Source organism: Carcharhinus amblyrhynchos, chromosome 5 (assembly GCF_965287045.1).
Source record: "Carcharhinus amblyrhynchos chromosome 5, sCarAmb.v2.hapA, whole genome shotgun sequence".
NCBI classification, from domain to species: Eukaryota; Metazoa; Chordata; class Chondrichthyes; order Carcharhiniformes; family Carcharhinidae; genus Carcharhinus; species Carcharhinus amblyrhynchos.
The window spans coordinates 37,061,493-37,080,609 of record NC_137328.1 but is presented as its reverse complement, the minus strand read 5'-3'; the positions used below and the strand labels follow the sequence as shown (position 1 = coordinate 37,080,609).

Below are 19,117 nucleotides of genomic sequence, written 5' to 3'. Positions count from 1 at the left end.
TGGAGTTTGCATGTTCTCCCTGTGTCAAGGTGGGTTTCCTCCCACAGTCCAGAGATGTGCAGGTTAGGTTGATTGGCTGTGCTAAATTGCCCTTCCGTGTCAGGGTGATTAGCGGGGGAAAAAAAGTGAGGTTATAGAGATAGGGCCTGGGTGGGATTGTTGTCGATGCAGGCCCAATCCTCTTGCGCTGTAGGGATTCTATGAAATGATGCACTGTCCTGTTTCCTACCTGCTGTCCAGTATCAATCCCAAAGTAATCCCATCGTCCTGCTCCCTTCCTACATCCTGGTATCAGTCTTAAACTGATCCCTCAGACTTGTGCTGTCCTGACGACCCGATACTGATCCCATTGCCCTGCTGTCTTCCCGGTATTAATCTCAAACTGACCGCACTGCCCATCTCCCTTTTTACATCCCAGTATCAATCACAAACTTATCTACTGCCCTTTTCTCTCTCCCTAGCTCTACAACAATCCCAAACTAATCACATACAGTAGCATGATAGTTATGATTTTGGACTAGTCATCCTCATGGAATCATAGAACCCTACAGTGCAGAAAGAGGCCATTTGGCCCATCGTGTCTGCACCGACCACAATCCCGCCCAGGCCCTACCCCCATATTCCTACGTATTTTACCCACTAATCCCTCTAACCTATGCACCTCAGGACAATAAGGGGCAATTTTTAGCATGGCCAATCAACCTAATCCGCACATCCAGAGACCTGATTTGGAATCATGAGTTCAGATGTCTCCATAGAACAGGGATATTCAAATTTTGCTAAATAAATCTGGACTAAAATAGTAGTGACTCTCCTGGCCTGTCATAACACATCTGGTTCATTAATGTCCTTTAGGGAATTAAATCATTGAAAGCTTTCAAGGTCAGCAACAGGCTCAAGCAGGGCTGTGTCTAGGTGCCATTTCTCTTTGGGATATTTTGCTCCACAGCAAACCCACCATAAAATATGTTTTTGATGATGTGGCCATCCATTCATCTCACATGGTCCAGTTGCTACTGACGTGGGCAGACATGCAGGATTCCTGCACACTGAGGTATTTCTATTTTCAGTGTTCTGCCTTACCAGGAGATGACCAATATTTATTTGAGACAGAAGAGGTGGAAACTGTTCAGTGGTTTTTCTTGTTTTGCCTGAATTGACCATGCCCCTCTACTATAAAGGATGATGCTGAGGACATAAGCCTGATACTCACTGAGGTTTTTATTTTCAGTTAGATTACCATTAGTACACAGTGAACTTCTCAACTTTGTCATGACAGCTGTGCTGTTTGCAATCTTGGTGCTGATGTTGGAATCAAGGAACGGGTTGCTGGTAATCTTTAATCCAAGGCATGTGAGGCAGGCAGTAAATCACCTTCAGAGTGAGGTTCTCAATACTGATGGAAGATGCTATTGTATATTTTTGATGACTCAGGTGAGGTCTCTACCTGTATGACAGAGCTTGGCAAGGTTCTGTGTCAAAACCAAAGTGTGTAACGTCGTAGTTTGTGTGCTGCTGTTTGCTGATGACACCATGCTGCCATCCCATTCAAAAGTTCATTTGCAGCAGCATGTAGATCAGTTCGCTCAAGCTTGCAAGGAGTTTGGACTGATGATCGGCATGAAGAAGACCAGAGTTATGGAGTAGAAGGTTGTGACTCCACCAGACATCAACAGCCTCACTTTGGGGATCATCTACAGCTTCCCATCAAAAAGTTACCAGCAACCTGTATCTCAGTGTCATTATCAGCACCTGGCTCGCCAAGGCTGCAGCTCTCATGTCAAGTGTGGGCTAACAGCTATCTAATAGAAAATACAAGGTGGTGGAAGCGGGGTCACGGAATATTTTTAAGGCAGAAGTAGATGGGTTCTTGTTAGGAAAGAGATTAAAAGGTTCTCAGGGATAGGTGGGAACGTTGAATTCAGCAAAAAAAAGATCAGCCGTTATCTTATTGAATGATGGGGGAGGCTCGAGAACCTGCATTGCTTACTTCTGTCCTATTTTGTATGTTTGTACAACCGATCACAACAGCTGTCATAATTTAAATCCAATTAATAAAATCTGGAATTAAAAACTAGTCTCATTTACTCAATTTACCTTAGCCAGTTCTCCCCTCATACTTATGTAATTGGCTTTGTTTAAGATTGTGATTGGAGCCTGTAATTTTCAAAGTTAACCTGGAATTTATTGGTATTATGATTACAATTTTCCAATGGATTTTTTACTATGACATTACTAATTAACACTGCTTCATTACACAATACTAGACCTAAGATAACTTCATACCCAGTTGACTCAAAATGTATTGGACCAAGAAATAGTTACGAAAAATTCCACAACATCATCTTCTGGACCACTATTTAAGAAAGGTAGGTTGAGAATAGCAAACTACAAACCAGTTATCCTGAGATCAGTGTCAGGAAAATGCTAAAATACATTAAGGAAGTTGGAACTGGACACTTAAAACTGATAATTAGGCAAAATTATGATCATATTTGACATTTTTTAAGATGTAATTTGCATGACTTTTTTATTATTCTTTCATTAACTGTGGGCACCACTGGTAAGGCCAGCATTTGTTGTCCCTCATGATTTGCCCTTAAACTGAGGCTTGTTTGATAATGCCATTTCAGTCAAGAGTTAACCACATTACTTTGGAGTCACATGTATGCCAAACCAAGTTAGGATGGCACATTCCATCCCTAAAGGACATTATGAACTAATGCGTTCTGGTTTTATTAATAAATTACAGTTTAATAAAAGAATAGATAATAAAAACCTGTCCTGGGAAGTAGTGATCATACTACTAATGAATTCCACATTAAATTTGAAAGTGACATCCTCCAATCACATGCAAGAGTCTGAAACTTAAAGCCAATTACATAAGTATGAGGGGAGAACTGGCGGAGGTAAATTGGGTAAATAAACTGAAAAGTATGGCTGTAAATGAACAGTGGGGATTATTTAAAGAAACAATTCAAAATGTTTAACAAAAGTACATTCCAAAGAAAAGCAAAAGCTCAGTAAGAAAGACTCATCTGTCGCTCATTCCGAAGGTTAGGTGAATTAAGTGAAGAGGCTTACAATATTGCAAAGAAAAGTAACAACTCTGAAGATTGGGGTGTTTTTGAAACTACCAAAGAACAATCAAAAAGTTGATAAAATCGAATGAGAGAGCATTAACCAGTAATATAAAACATGTTGTTAGAGCTTTTGTAAATATACAAAAAGGAAAAGAGCAGCTAATGTTAATGTTGGTCTGTTGGAATCCGAGACAGGAGAAATTATCAAGGGAATTGAGCAAATGGCAGAGACATTGAACAAATAAGATGCAAGTTTTAGTCTAGAAATAGACGATGAACTAAGGGCCATAAAGAATGAGGGAATTAGGGAAATTAATATCAGTAGTTTAAAAAATTGGAGGAATTTAAGGGACATTCCTGGGGCCTGATGGCTCATACCCTGTCGTTCTGAAGAAGAAAGTGGATGTGCTTGCTGGATTTTTCAGATGATTTAGATTTTTCATTAGATTTAGGAACAGTCCCATCAGAGTGAAAGGTGGTAAATGTTGCTCTGCTTTTCAGAAAAGGTAGGACAGAGAAAACTGGGGAATTGCAAGCCATTTAGCCTAATATGTTGAGAAAATGCTGAAATCTATTATTAAAGGAGAGTTAGCAATGCACTTAGAAAAGCATGGTTAGATTAAAACAAGTCAACATTGTTTTACCAAAGGGAAACTCTGTTTGACAAATTTGTTGGGATATTTTGAGGACGTGACTTGTAAGTTGATAAACGGGAATCAGTGGATGTATACACCTTGATTTCCAAAAGGCATAGTGCCATACAAAAGGTTGATAGGCAAGGTAACTGCATGGAGTTTAAGGTGTGGATAGAGGATTGAGATAGGAAGCAGCGAGGGCATAAATAGGACTTTTTCAAGTTAGAAGGTAGTGAAAAATGGAATACCACAAGGATCAGTGCTGGAGTCACAGCTTGTGTCAGAGTCTATGTGGAGTCTGCATGTTTTCCCCATGTCTGCATGGGTTTCCTCTGGGTGCTCCAGTTTTCTCCCACAAGCCAAAAAGATGTGCTGGTTAGGTGCATTGGCCCTGCCGAATTCTCCCTCAGTGTGCCCAAATAGGTGCCAGAGTGTGGTGACTAGGGGATTTCATTGCAACTTCATTGCAGTGTTAATATAAACCTATTTGTGATACTAATAAATAAACTTTAAACGTGATTAATATAGATTGTAAGTAGCTGAGATGCCAGTACTGAATCTTATGGTACTCCATTATTCACTACCTACTAACATGAAAAAGTCCCATTTATGCCCTCTCTGCTTCCTATCTCAATCCTCTATCCATACCTTAAACTCCATACAGTTACCTTGCCTATCAACCTCTACATCTTCCATCCATACCTCCAACTCCAGGCACAAAATTCGTTAGACTCTGGGGCAGTCTGGCAGATTGGAAAGCAGCAAATGTGACGCCACTGTTTAAAAAAGGAGGTAGACAAAGGCGAGCAACTACAGGTTGGTTAGCTTAACTTCTGAGATGGGAAAAATGCTTGAATCTATCATCAAGGAAGAAATAGCGAGACACCTGGATAGTAATTGTCTCATTGGGAAGATGCAGCATGGGTTCATGAAAGGTAGGTCATGTTTAATTAATTTACTGGAATTCTTTGAGGACTTTGAGTGCAGTGGACAATGGGGAACCAGTGGATGTGGTGTATCTGCATTTCCAGAAGGCATTCAACAAGGTGCTGTACGAAAAATTGCTGCATGAGATAAAAGTGCATGGTGTTATGTGTAATGTATTAACATGGATAGAGGATTGGTTAACTAACAGAAAGCGAAGATTGAGGGTTTTACTGGTTGGCAGTTAGTGACTAGTGGTGTGCCTCAGGGATCAATGTTGGGACCACAGTTGTCTACAATTTACATAGATGATTTGAAGTTGGGGACCAGGTGTACTGTGTCAAAGTTCGGAGGTGACACCAAGATGAGTGGTAGAGCAAAGTGTGTAGGGGACACAAAGTCTGCAAAGGGATATAGATAATTTAAATGAGTGAGCAAGGGTCTGGCAGATGGAGTACAATGTTGGTAATGTGAAGTAGGAATAACAGCAAAATGGACTATTATTTAAATGGTTAAAAAAAGTGCAGTGTGCTGCTGTGCAGAGGGATCTGGTTGTCCTTGTGCATGAATCACATATTCGTTTACAGGTACAGCAGGTAATTAAGAAGGCAAATGGAATTTTGTCCTTCATTGATAGAGGGATGGAGTTTAAAAACAGGGAGGTTAAATTGCAGCTGTATAAGGTGCTAGTGAGGCCACACCTGGAATACAGTGTACAGTTCTGGTCTCCTTACTTGATAAAGGACATACTGTCACTGGAGGGGGTGCAGAGGAGATTCACTAGGTTGATTCTAGAGTTGAGGGTTGGCTTATGAGGAGTGACTGAATAGACTGGGATTATACTCATTAGAATTCAGAAGAATGAGGGGGAAATCTTATAAAAACATATAAGATTATGAAGGGAATAGATAAGATAGACACAGGGAAGTTGTTTCCACTGGCAGGTGAAATTAGAACTAGGGGGCATGGCCCCAAAATAAGGGGGTTCAGATTTAAGACTGAGTTGAGGAAGAATCTGTGGAATTCTCTGCCCGGTGAAGCAGTTGATGCTACCTCTTCGAATGTTTTTAAGGCAGAGATAGTTAGATTTTTGAACAGTAAAGGAATTAAGGGTTATGGTGAGGGCGCGGTGGTGGGAATGGGATGAGATGTGGTGGTGATGGTGGTAAGTGGGGCTGAGTCTACAAAAAGGTCACAGCTGTGATCTTATTGAATGGTGGAGCAGGCTTGAGGGGCCAGACGGCCTACTTCTGCTCCTAGTTCTTTTGTTCTTATGTGTTATCTTTAAGTCCTTCTTAAAATGGGATATTCAGAATTGGCCAGAATATTCCAGCTTCATCCAAATTAGTATTTTTGGTACTTTTAATACTCTTAGTACTAAAATTTAGTACTTTGATATTCTTACGTTCTTAGGTGGCCTTGTCTGATTGAGACAGTAGGAATAGTCAGGCCATAGGAGATGGAAAAGTTGAGCAGGTGCCTGTGAATATGAGTAGATAAGTTTTTATGGAAGGAAAAGTTAAGAAAATACAGATTGTGAACTGGGAGGAGAGATAACAAAGGAGTCCACTGTCTGTGTGGAGTTTGCATATTTACCCTGTGTCTGTGTGGGTTTCCTCCAGGTGCTCTGGTTTCCTCCCACGGTCCAAAGACATGTGGGTTAGGTTGACTGGCCATGGTAAATTGCCCCTTAGTGTCGGGGGATTATGGTAAATATGTGGGGTTATGGGGACAGGGCTTGGGTAGATTGTTGTCAGTATAGGTGGCCAAATGGCCACCTCCTGTACTGTAGGACTCTATGATAAGTGGTGTTGAAACCAAAGATCAGCCATGATTTTGTTGAATGATAGAGCAGGCTCAATGGGCCATCTTGTGTACTCTGCTTCTATTTTTTGTATTATACTTCTATCCTCATTGCTATGCTCTTCCCTTTCAGACCTATGTCATCCCAAAATTAGTCCAGCTGCCCATCACGCTCCTTAGAATTGAAAATCAAGTACAAACTAATTCCACTCTCTTGCTCATACCCATAGTTCTGGATCAATCGCAGTCCATTCACATTATTATGTTTTCTTCTGAATATCCCTGTATCAATCCAGAACTAAACCAGCTGTCTTGTATGCTTCCCATTTTCCTGTATCAAGGTGGTATGACTTAATAGCAAACTTCAAGGTTGTTCTGCTCCCATAAGCACCACTTTCTTCTAAAGGTCAGGTTTAAATGGTGCTGAAGAAGCTTTGGTGAGATGGTGCACACTATAGCCACAATGTATTAATGCTGATCAACATGTAAGGTAGTGACAGCCATTTCGGCTGCTTTGTCCTGAAAAATGTCAAGCTGCTTGGGTGATGTTGGAGTGACATCAATTCAGGCAAATAGGAGTATGATGGAATAATCTCTGAATTGTTGCAGCGGATGTTGGAAAGACAGTGGGGTGCCTGGAAGTGAATTAGTCACTGTAAAATACCTGGCATCTGAAACCAAAAGAGAAAATGCTGGAAAATCTCAGTGTGTCTGGCAGCATCTGTAAGGAGAGAAAAGAACTGACATTTTGAGTCCAGATGACCCTTAGTCAAAGCTAAAAGGCATAGAAAGTGGGAGATATTTATACTGTAGGGTGAGGGAATGAAAGATGGGTCATAGCCTTTCCTCTTGTTTTTATGGCCAAGAGGTAAAAGCAGTGAAGGTTGAAGGGGCAGGGGGAGAGATATAAGGAAATTGTGGATCGTACAATGCAGAATGAGGCCATTCGGCTCATTGAGTCTGCACCGACTATAATCCCACCCAAGCCCTATCCCATAACCCCCTGCATTTATCCCAGCTAGTCCCCTGACATTACCGGACAATTTTGCATGACCAGTCCACCTAACCTGCACATCTTTGGAGTGTGGGAGGAAACCAGAACACCCGGAGGAAACCCATGCAGATGCAGGGAGAATGTGCGAATTCCACCTAGTCAGTGATTCAAGCCAGGAATTGAACCCAGGTCCCTGGTGCTGTGAGGCAGCAGTGCTAACCACTATGCAACCACTCCATCCACTAAATCCTGTTGGAGAGAAGAGCAGTATTTCTTCAGGGTAGGCATTTCTGAAAGAGAGGTGGCAGTGAGTATCCAACATCTGCCGTAAGTTGCTTTTACTGGGCATCTGATTTGCCCTTGTAACTAACATATTCATATTACTGGTCCAGTTGAGTTTATGATCAATGGTTAACCCCAGCATGTTGGCCATGGACAATATGATGATAGTAATGCCAGTGAGAGTGAAGGGAGGTGGTTAAACTTTGTCATCTTTTGAAATTGGTTATTGCCTGGACGTGCAGAATGTATATTATTTGCCAACTATCAGCCCAAGTGTTGATGCTGTTCAAGGGTTTTTGCACATTTATTGCTTCATTATCAAAGGAATTGTGAACGGAATTGAGTATGGCAATCATCATCAAACATTCCCGTTTCTGATCTTACGATGGAGGAAATGTCACTGATAAAGTACTCAAAGATCGGTCTAGGGCACTATTCCAGGGAACTCCTGCAGTAATGTCCTGGCATTGAGATGTTTGGCCTCCATCAGCCACAACCATGCATCTGTGAGCCATTCATTGACATGCAAGTGCAAACCAATATTGTCAAGAATAAAGAACAACCCAGCACAGGAAACAGGCCCTTCGGCCCAACGAGCCCGCGCTGCCCCTTCAACAAAGCATTTTCGTACACCTACCCTGCCCTGTGTGTATGTGAATGGAACCCCTAATGTAGCCACATTCAGGGGAGAATAGTGTAGGGTCAATTTGGTACACCAGTCAGCCTAAGAGCACATCTTTGGGGTGTGGGAGGAAACCGGAGCACCCGGAGGAAACCCTCGCAACCACAGGGAGAATGCGCAAACTCCCACAGACACAGGCCCAAATCCATGTATCTGCACAACTAGAAGTGATAGTCACTGAGCTGTTGTGGTGCCCGTCTGCTGGTCCAGGATTAAGCACACTCAATGACATGAAGTACTAGGCCACTCTCGAAACCTCCAAGAGCAGCCCACACACGACCCACTGTGTGCATGCCCCTCGTTTGACAACAAGGTGGACCAACACCTGTGGATTAAAAGAGACAAAACATTAACATGTAATACTACATTTCCGGTGTCATCCCAAGGGTCTGACCCTTTTTAATACCGTCTACTATAAATCTCCATCCCTGTTTCGCTCATGTGTCTATCTAAGTAAACCTTAAACAAGTCCAATGTGCCTGCCTCCACCACCTTACTTGGTAGCGCGTTCCATACCCCCACGACCCTCTGCGTGACCTTCCTCTAGCATCCAAATTATACTTCTCCCCCCTCACCCTTAGATCGTGACCTCTCGTAATTGTCCCCAATCTAGGGAAAAGCCTACCACTGTTGACTCTATCTATTCCCGTCATTATTTTATACACCTCTATCAGATCCCCCCTTAATCTCTGTCTTTCTAAGGTGAAGAGCCCCGGTTTCTCCAACCTTTCCTCGTAACTCAGTCCTTCCATGCCAGCAACATCCTGGTAAACCTCCTCTGCACCCTCTCCAGGGTCTCCACGTCCTTCCGGTAGTAAGGTGACCAGAACTGGACGCAGTACTCCAAATGCGGTCTAACCAACGTTCTGTACAACGTGCATTAGACGGCAGCACTTATACTCTATACCCCTTCCTATAAAGGCTAGCATTCCATAAACTTTCTTCACAACCTTCTCTACTTGTGTTGACACCTTCAGAGACTTGTGCACCTGCACTCCCAGGTCCCTCTGTATTTCTATACTCTTTATCGGTCTACCTTTTATCATGTAACTCCTCCCTGCATTATTCCTTCCAAAATGCATCACCTCGCATTTGTCAGGATTAAATTCCATCTGCCATCTATCTGCCCAGTATACCAACATATCTATATCCTGCTGTGTCACCTGACAGTCCTCCTCAGTATTTGCCAATCCTGCCATCTTGGTGTCATCCGCAAACTTGCTGATCACACCACGTACGCCCTCTTCCAAGTTGTTTATATACACTACAAAGAGGAGAGGTCCCAGTACTGACCCCTGCGGCACACCACTGGTGACTGACCTCCAGCCAGAAAGGACCCTTCCACTACTACTCTCTGTCTCCTATTGTCCAGCCAGTTTTCAATCCACCTAGCTACCTGTCTTTGTATCCCATGTGCCTTAACCTTTTCTACCAGCCTGCCGTGAGGGACTTTGTCAAACGCCTTACTGAAATCCATATAGATGACATCAACGGCTCGCCCATCGTCAACCGTTTTTGTCACCTCCTCAAAAAATTCTACCAGATTCATAAGGCAAGACCTCTCCCGAACAAAGCCATGTTGCGTATCCCTAATCAGATCGCAACGCTCCAAATGCTCATACATCCTATCCCTAAGAATTTTTTCCAATAATTTTCCTACCACCGATGTCAAACTCACTGGTCTATAATTACCAGGGCTATCCCTACTACCCTTTTTAAACAGCGGTACCACATTAGCTACCCTCCAGTCCTCTGGGATCTCACCTGTGTCCAAGGAAGAGACAAAGATTTGCGTCAGAAGCCCAGCAATTTCATCTTTCACCTCCCTAAGCAGCCTGGGATAAATACCATCAGGCCCTGGAGCTTTATCTGTTTTTATGCTACCTAAGAACCTTAGCACTTCCTCCCTCGTAATGGATATTTCCTTCCACTGATCTATAGCTCCCTCCAAGACATTACACGACACCAAACCCCCCTCCTTCATGAATACCGACGCAAAGTATTCATTCAGGATCTCACCCATTCCCTCAGACTCGATACATAGCTCCCCTCCTTTGTCCCTAAGAGGACCAATTTTCCCTCTAACCACTCTCTTGCTCCTAATATAAGAGTAAAATACCTTAGGATTAAGGAAAATCCAGTCAGCCAAAGCCATTTCATGCCCTCTTTTCGCCCTTCTAACTCCCCTTTTTAGATCCCTCCTACTCTCTCTATACTCCTCCAGCGCACTCTCCGTTCCCAGTTGTTTCGACCTAACATATGCCTCCCTCTTCTTCCTGACCAAGTCTTCGATACCCTGTGTAATCCACGGCTCTCTAATCCTGCCTTTCCCATCCTTCCTCTTCGCCGGCACATGCCTTTCCTGCAACATTATCAGTTTGCCCTTGAAAGCCTCCCACTTACCAACCGTGGATTTGCCAGCTAACAACCCCTCCCAATCAGTGTCCTTCACCTCCCTCCTAATACGGCTATAGCTCGCCTTCCCCCAGTTCAGCACCCTCCCCTTCGGACGGCACTCATCCCTTTCCATTTTTATCCTAAAGTAGATGGACTTGTGATCACTGTTAGCCATGTTCGCCTACCTCAACCTCAACCACCTGCCCCGGCTCATTACCCAACACTAAATCCAGTGTAGCCCCCTCCCTAGTTGGGCTAGTTACGTACTGCTCCAGGGACCCTTCCAACGTACATTTTACAAACTCCTCCCCATCCATACCCCCAGCTCTAAGCACCTTCCAATCCACTCCAGGAAGATTAAAGTCACCCACTACAACCACCTTATTCTTTCTGCACCTATCTAAAATGCCTCTGCAAATACCTTCCTCCACTGACCTTGGGCTGTTGGGTGGCCTATAGTATACCCCTAGCGTCGTAATCTCTCACTTTTTATTCCTCAACTCCACCCACAGCAACTCAAACCCTAACTCCTCCGTATTATCCTCCTTCTGCACTGCTGTGATGTGCTCCTTTACTAACAGCGCCACCCCACCACCTCTCTTCAACCCTCCTCTGTCACACCTAAAACACTTATACCCAGGAACATTCAGCTGCCAGTCCTGCCCTTCCCTTAACCACGTCTCCGTTACTGCCACCACATCTAATTTCCTCACAGACATCAAGTCGGTATCACCTTCCGGTAAATTGTTAACAACAATAAGCTGAGGGAGCAGCATTTGGCCATTTAGGTTTGTCCTACTGTTTTGGGCAGAATGTAATTGGGCAATTTTCCTTTTAGTTGGTTAGTTCTACTGGAACAGCTTGGTGAAGCTTTTGGAGCTCAAGTCAATTTATGGGGGTCCAGAGGGGAAAAAAAACTACTTCCTAGGCCTCCCTATGACCACTTCCTGTATCCGGTTTAAAATTTTAAAGAAAGCTAGAGACGTTAGTTTAAAAAAAACACAGTAACTTACTCACAAGCTCTCCTCTCTCCCTCTCTGATGTGCTCCCAAGGAACAATGAGCAAGAAATAGGTTCCTACAGCAGTAAAACAATAATTGCCTATTGAAAGAGAAGCATGTACTGAAACTGACATTTGACATTCAAGACTCGCAAATATCTTGATTACCATTTCCAACAGTAATGATGCGTTCAGAGCGGCTAAAAATATTGGGGAATTAGAAGATTGGGAAAGATTTAAAACACATCAAAGAATGACTAAGAAAGCAATCAAGAAAGGAAAGATAGAGAATGAAGCTAAACTAGCTCTAAACATAAAAAATGATAGTAAAAGTTTTTACAAATATAGAAAGAGGAGGAGACTGGCTAGAGTGAATGTTGGACCCTTGGAAGACAAGAGGAGGGATTTAGCGGTGGGTAACGAGGAAATGGCTGAGACTTTAAATAAGTTTTTTGTATCGGTCTTCACGGAGGAGGACACAAATAGCTTTCCGAATATTAAAGATAGAAGGATGGTAGGAGATGAGGTCCTTAATGCAATTACTGTCACTAGAGAGGTCCTTGTGCATGAGTCGCAAAAACCCAGCTTGCAGGTGCAGCAGGTGGTCAGGAAGGCGAATGGGATGCTGGCCTTCATAGCGAGGGGGATTGAATATAAAAGTAGGGAGGTCTTGCTGCGGCTGTACAGGGCATTGGTGAGGCCGCAGCTGGAGTACTGTGTGCAGTTTTGGTCGCCATACTTACGCAAGGATATTTTGGCCTTGGAGGGAGTGCAGAGGAGGTTTATTAGGCTGATACCGGAGTTGAGGGGGTTGAGCTATGAGGAGAGGCTGAATAAACTAGGCTTGTACTCATTAGAGTTTAGAAGAATGAGGGGAGATCTCATTGAGACGTATAAGATGATGAATGGGATGGATAGGATAGAGGTGGAGAGACTCTTCCTGCTCAGAAAGGATAGTAGGACTAGGGGGCACAGCCTCAAGATAAAGGGGGGGTGGTTTAGAACGGAGTTAAGGAGGAACTTCTTCACTCAAAGGGTGGTGAATCTCTGGAATTCTCTGCCCGTTGAAGTGGTGGAGGCTACCTCGCTAAATATTTTTAAGATGCGGGTTGATGGGTTTTTGAGAAGCGAGGGGATTAAGGGTTATGGGGAGAGGGCGGGAATGTGGAACTGAGCCATGACAGATCAGCCATGATCTTATTGAATGGCGGGGCAGGCTCAAAGGGCTAGACGGCCTACTCCTGCTCCTATTTATGTTCTTCAGCACTGCAAATGGGGTGTTAATAAGGCTCAAAGCTTTTGCTGTATTCAGTGCAGTCAATAGTTCCTCACTAGCACATGGAGTGAATTAAATGGCCAAATGCTGGCTTTTGTGATGATGTGGACCTTGGAGAGACCGAGATAGACATTTTTTTGGGGCAGCCTAGTGGTACACTAGTTAGCACTGCTGTGTCTCAGCGCCAGGGACCAGGTTTAATTCCTGGCTTGTGTCACTGTCTGTGTGGAGATCTGCATGTTTTCCCTGTGTCTGCATGGGTTTCTTCCCACAGTCCAGAGATGTGCGAGTTAGGTTTATTGGCCATCTAAATTGACCCTAGTTTTAGGAGGGATTAGCAGGCCAATCTTGGGATGGTTGTCAGATGGATGCAGGTTCGATGAGCCAAATGATCTTCTGTACTGTAGGGATTCGATGAAACAGTTGCGAATGCTTCAGCTTTGTCTTTTGCGCTCACCTGCTGGCCTCTTGTTGTTGAAATGGGGATGGTCATGGAGCAACCACTTATTACTTAAATGTTAGTTTAGTTGTTTATTGGCATTCACAAATGGATTTGGTAAGACAGTAGATCTTTGATGTGATCCATTGGCTATAGGGTCATTTAGCTCTGATTCTAATGCGCTGTTTTGCTGTTTATTTGTAAGTTGCCTGGTCCAGACGATATGTGTCGTCTGTTACTGAGGAAAGCTAGTATGAAGATAACTTCACTCTGATCATGATTTTTAATTCTCCTTGAGTGATGCTAGAGGACTCGAAGGTTCCAAATGTTAAGGGAATGACAAACCTGTCAGCAGATCAATCGGTATTATGTCTACCAACTGTTGTCAAGGACAAAATTAATTTTCACTCGGAGAAGCGTGGATTAAAAAGGAGCAGGCAGCATAAGGCAAGTTGTATGGCCGTGCTTTGTGGTGGTTGTGGTTTTTGTCAAATATCTTTTGAAAGTGCATATATACATCAATTGCACATTAATCCATTCAAAATCTTAGTATAACATGATTTGCCTTTCACATTAATGGAGGTTTTAATTATTAGCTCATATCTTTCTGAATACCAATTCATTTTGTCCTGGATGGTTGGCTCCAAAGTTTCCCCCACGACTGACATTAGGCTACTGGTGGGTTACTTCTTGTCTCATTTTTAAATAGTGAAAAATTATTTTCATTGGTTCAGTCTGCATGCAACAAGGAATTGACCCAGTGCATAAAGACAGCAAATATCCAGGTACAGTGCGAAAGACCTTTGCATCATAGATTGCTGTGCCCTGAGCGAAGTTGCTCCAGTGCAGCCATGATAATTGCATTAATCTACCTAATAACGTGGAGGATCACTTAGGACATCATGATAACTATGTAGATCCTGTCCCACGTGTGTTCAAAACTGTGTGCAGTTTTGGTCACCGCACTTGCGCGAGGATATTTTGGCCTTGGAAGGAGTGCAGAGGAGGTTCACTAGGCTGATATTGGAGATGAGGGGGTTGGACTATGAAGAGAGGCTGAATAGACTGGGTCTGTACTCGTTGGAGTTTAGAAGGATGAGGGGGGATCTTATAGAGACATATAAGATAATGAAGGGGATGGATAGGGTAGAGGTAGAGAGATTCTTCCTGCTCAGAAAGGACAGCAGGACTAGAGGGCACAGCCTCGAGATAAGAGGAGGCGGCGGAGGGGCAGTTTAGAACGGAGTTAAGGAGGAACTTCTTCACTCAAAGGGTGGTGAATCTCTGGAATTCTCTGCCCGTTGAAGTGTTGGAGGCTACCTTGCTAAATATATTTAAGACACGGGTAGATAGGTTTTTGGTAGGCAAGGGAATTAGGGGTTATGAGGAGAAAGCGGAACTGAGCCACTACAGATCAGCCATGATCTTATTGAATGTCGGGGCAGGCTCGAAGGGCTAGATGGCCTACTCCTGCTCCTATTTCTTATGTTCTTATGTTCGCCTTCTTCCAATCAACAGTCAAGTGATGTAAAATGCTGCAAATGCTCAGCAAGTTGGGCAGCATCCGTGGAGAATGTAGTAGAGTTAATGCATTCAGATCACTGACCTTTCATCAGAATGTGAAACATTAACTGATTTATTTTCTGTAAATGTCTGATTTGCTGAGTGTTTCTAGCACTTTTTAAATCAGACTTCAGGCATCTATGGTATTTGTTTTTAAATCAGCAGAGTGATGTTAGGAATCAACAATAGGAATATTAGGCAATGTCTGCACATTGTTGGGTTGTTCACCAATGCAAAGTTCCAATTTCCCTTCAAAAGTGCAACATCATGAACAATTGATGCAGTTGTTTTCTGAAGCTGGATTTGACAAATCTATTGCATTTGACTACTTGCATAATTTGTGCTGCAAGTTTGGATCAGTGAGATGTATTCAATTTAGTGAGAACAGATGAGTGTGATGTCTTTGCAAGTCACATCATGAGTCGTGCTATAGATTTTTGACATGCACTGAAAATGATGAGGTACCAGTAGAGCTATTGAAACATGGCAAGAACACCATCAAAACAGAGGTCATAGACCTTTTCACCAAAAACTAGACTATGGAGAATGTCTAAATGACTGGAGGTTAGGGTTAATCATAAACCTACCAAAGAAACAGAACCTCTGACTACAACTTGAAGGGCATAACACTGCTGTCAGACTTTGGCATCCTGTGTCGACGGCACTGGTTGATGGACCTTGATTTCACAGATGATGACTACCTTTCTGGCTGAAGAATTGTGCATGCTTTCAAGATATAACCAGTTGAGAGTAGTGGCATCAATTCTGGTCTATGCAACTAACAACTGTTAACCATTACTCATTTCCTGTCATTCAACCAATTTTGTACCATGTTGCTACTCTCCCTTTTATGCTTTAACTTTGTTCACAGTCGGTTCTGTCTTATTTTATCAAATGCCTGTTGGAAGTTCATATACACCTCATCAATACTCTTTTTACATCAAAAAACTCAAGCAGGTTAGTTAAAAATGATTTGCGTATAACAAAGACGTGGCTGCAAGGTGACAGGGACTGGGAGCTGAATGTCCAGGGGTATCAAGTGTTTAGGAAGGATAGGCGGGAGGGATAGCATCAGGGTGGTAGCAAGGGATGATATTGGAGCCAAGGAGCAGAAAGCGGAATCGTTGTGGGTAGAGATTAGGAACAGCAAAGGGAGGAAGACGCTGGTGGGTGTCGTCTATAGGCCCCCGAATAATGATCTGGAGGTGGGGCGGGCTGTTAACGCGCAAATAAGTGCGGCGTGCAGGAATGGGACGGCCGTAGTTATGGGGGATTTCAATCTACATATAGATTGGTCGACCCATGTTGGACGCGGTGGGCTCGAGGAGGAGTTCTTGGAATGCTGCCGGGATAGTTTCCTGGAACAGTGTATGTTGGAGCCGACGAGGGAGCGAGCTATCTTGGATCTGGCGTTATGTAATGAGGCGGGTAGAATGAGGGACCTTGCGGTGAAGGATCCTCTTGGGGAGAGTGATCGTTGTATGGTGGAGTTTCTGGTGCAGATGGAGGAGGAGAAAGTGGGTTCCCGGATGCGCGTCCTTTGTTTGAACAGAGGGGAGTGCGGTAGGATGAGAGAAGAATTGGCGAATGTGGACTGGGGGAGCGCGTTGGAAGGTAGGTCTGCTGAGGAGCAGTGGAGAATCTTTAAGGAGATCTTTCTTGGTGCTCAGCGGAAATTTATTCCGATGGTCAAAAAGGACAGTAGGAAGAGAGGTAATAAGCCGTAGATAACGAAGGAGGTGAAGGAACGTGTTAAATTAAAAGCGGAGGCGTTTAGAGTAGCTAAGAGTAGTGGGCGAGAAGAGGATTGGGAGAGGTTTAAATGTCAACAGAGATTGACAAAGAAGTTGATAAAGAAGGGTAGGAGAAACTATGAAGCTGGGCTAACGCTTAATATAAAAAAGGATAGCAAGAGTTTTTATAAATATATAAAAAGGAAGAGGCTGGCTAGGGTGAACGTTGGTCCCTTAGAGGATGGGAAGGGGGACTTAGTGGTAGGGGATGGGGATATGGCTGAGGTCCTGAATAACTTTTTTTGTTTCTGTCTTCACGGAGGAGGACGTGAATAATTTGCTTGGTGTTAGAGATGGAAAGGTGGTAGGACTGGAGGGTCTTAATGACATTACTGTTATGAGAGAGGCGGTGCTCGACAGACTGAAGGGGCTGATTGTGGACAAGTCGCCATGACCGGATGGAATGCATCCGAGGGTTCTGAAAGAAATGGTGGAGGCGATAGTGGATGCCTTGGTGGTTATTTTCCAGACGTCGCTGGATTCCGGGGAAGTGCCGGAAGATTGGAAAGCAGCTAATGTTACGCCGTTGTTTAAGAAGGGTGCCAGGCAAAAGGCAGGGAATTATAGGCTGGTTAGTTTAACATCTGTTGTAGGTAAAATGTTAGAACCTGTCATCAAGGAGGAAATAGCGAGGCATCTTGAGAGGAATTGCTTGATAGAGCAGACGCAGCACGGTTTCATTAAAGGGAAGTCGTGTCTGACAAATTTACTGGAGTTCTATGAGGATGTGTCTAGGGCGGTGAATAGAAGAGAGCCAGTGGATGTGGTCTTTCTTGATTTTCAGAAGGCGTTTGATAAGGTACCTCACAAGAGGTTATTGCAGAAGGTCAGGGGACATGGAATTGGGCGTAGGGTGTTAGCGTGGATAGAGGATTGGTTGTCAAATAGGCAGAGAGTGGGGGTCCATGGGTGCTATTCGGATTGGTGGCTGGTGACTAGTGGAGTGCCCCAGGGGTCGGTGCTGGGGCCTCAGCTATTTACCATTTATATAGATGATCTGGAGGAGGGAACCGAGTGTAGGGTGTCGAAATTTGCTGATGACACCAAGATTGGTGGAACGGCAAATTGTGCGGAGGGTGTGGAGAGTCTACAGAAGGATCTAGATAGGCTGGGCGAATGGGCCAGGAAATGGCAAATGGAATTTAATGTTGGCAAGTGCGAGGTGGTCCACTTTGGTAGGAATAATGGTAGGAAGGAGTATTACTTACGTGGCGAAAAACTGCAGCAGGCGACGGTGCAGAGGGACGTTGGGGTCCTTGTGCATGAGTCGCAAAAACCCAGCTTGCAGGTGCAGCAGGTGGTCAGGAAGGCGAATGGGATGCTGGCCTTCATAGCGAGGGGGATTGAATATAAAAGTAGGGAGGTCTTGCTGCGGCTGTATAGGGCATTGGTGAGGCCACAGCTGGAGTACTGTGTGCAGTTTTGGGCGCCGTACTTACGCAAGGATATTTTGGCCTTGGAGGGAGTGCAGAGGAGGTTTACTAGGCTGATGCTGGAGTTGAGGGGGTTGAGCTATGAGGAGAGGCTGAATAAACTAGGCTTGTACTCGTTAGAGCTTAGAAGAATGAGGGGAGATCTCATTGAGACGTGTAAGATGATGAATGGGATGGATAGGATAGAGGTGGAGAGATTCTTCCCGCTCAAAGGATAGTAGGACTAGGGGGCACAGCCTCAAGATAAAGGGGGGGTGGTTTAGAACGGAGTTGAGGAAGAACTTCTTCACTCAAAGGGTGGTGAATCTCTGGAATTCTCTGCCCGTTGAAGTGGTGGAGGCTACCTCGCTAAATATTTTTAAGACGCGGGTTGATGGGTTTTTGGTAAGAGAGAGGATTAGGGTTATGGGGAGAGGGCGGGAATGTGGAACTGAGCCACGACAGATCAGCCATGATCTTATTGAATGGCGGGGCAGGCTCGAAGGGCTAGGTGGCCTACTCCTGCTCCTATTTCTTATGTTCTTATGTTCTTAAAGCAATGCTGGATTTCCTTAATAAACCCAAAATTGCACAAGTAACTATAAATTTGTCCTTTTTTTGAACAAGGGTGAATGTCTTTGTATTCATAAATCAGTACCAAGAAATTATAATATAAATGCCATCTAAATCTGGTGTCGATGCCCAATTGGACATCAGAATGAAGAAGGGCACGACTTGCTGGAGGAAACATTCTGCCTCCATTTGCTTTCTGAATTGACTCTTAACTGTCCTCTGAAATGGTCTAGCATGCCACTCCAAATTGGAGGTGGATAA

General features: G+C 43.9%; 1 protein-coding gene across 3 annotated transcripts in view; it reads left to right on the top strand.

The window, feature by feature from the left end:
- Window positions 1-19,117, top strand: part of ncbp1 (nuclear cap binding protein subunit 1) — a 79,686-nt gene that overhangs the window by 579 nt on the left and 59,990 nt on the right. The window lies entirely within an intron of this gene.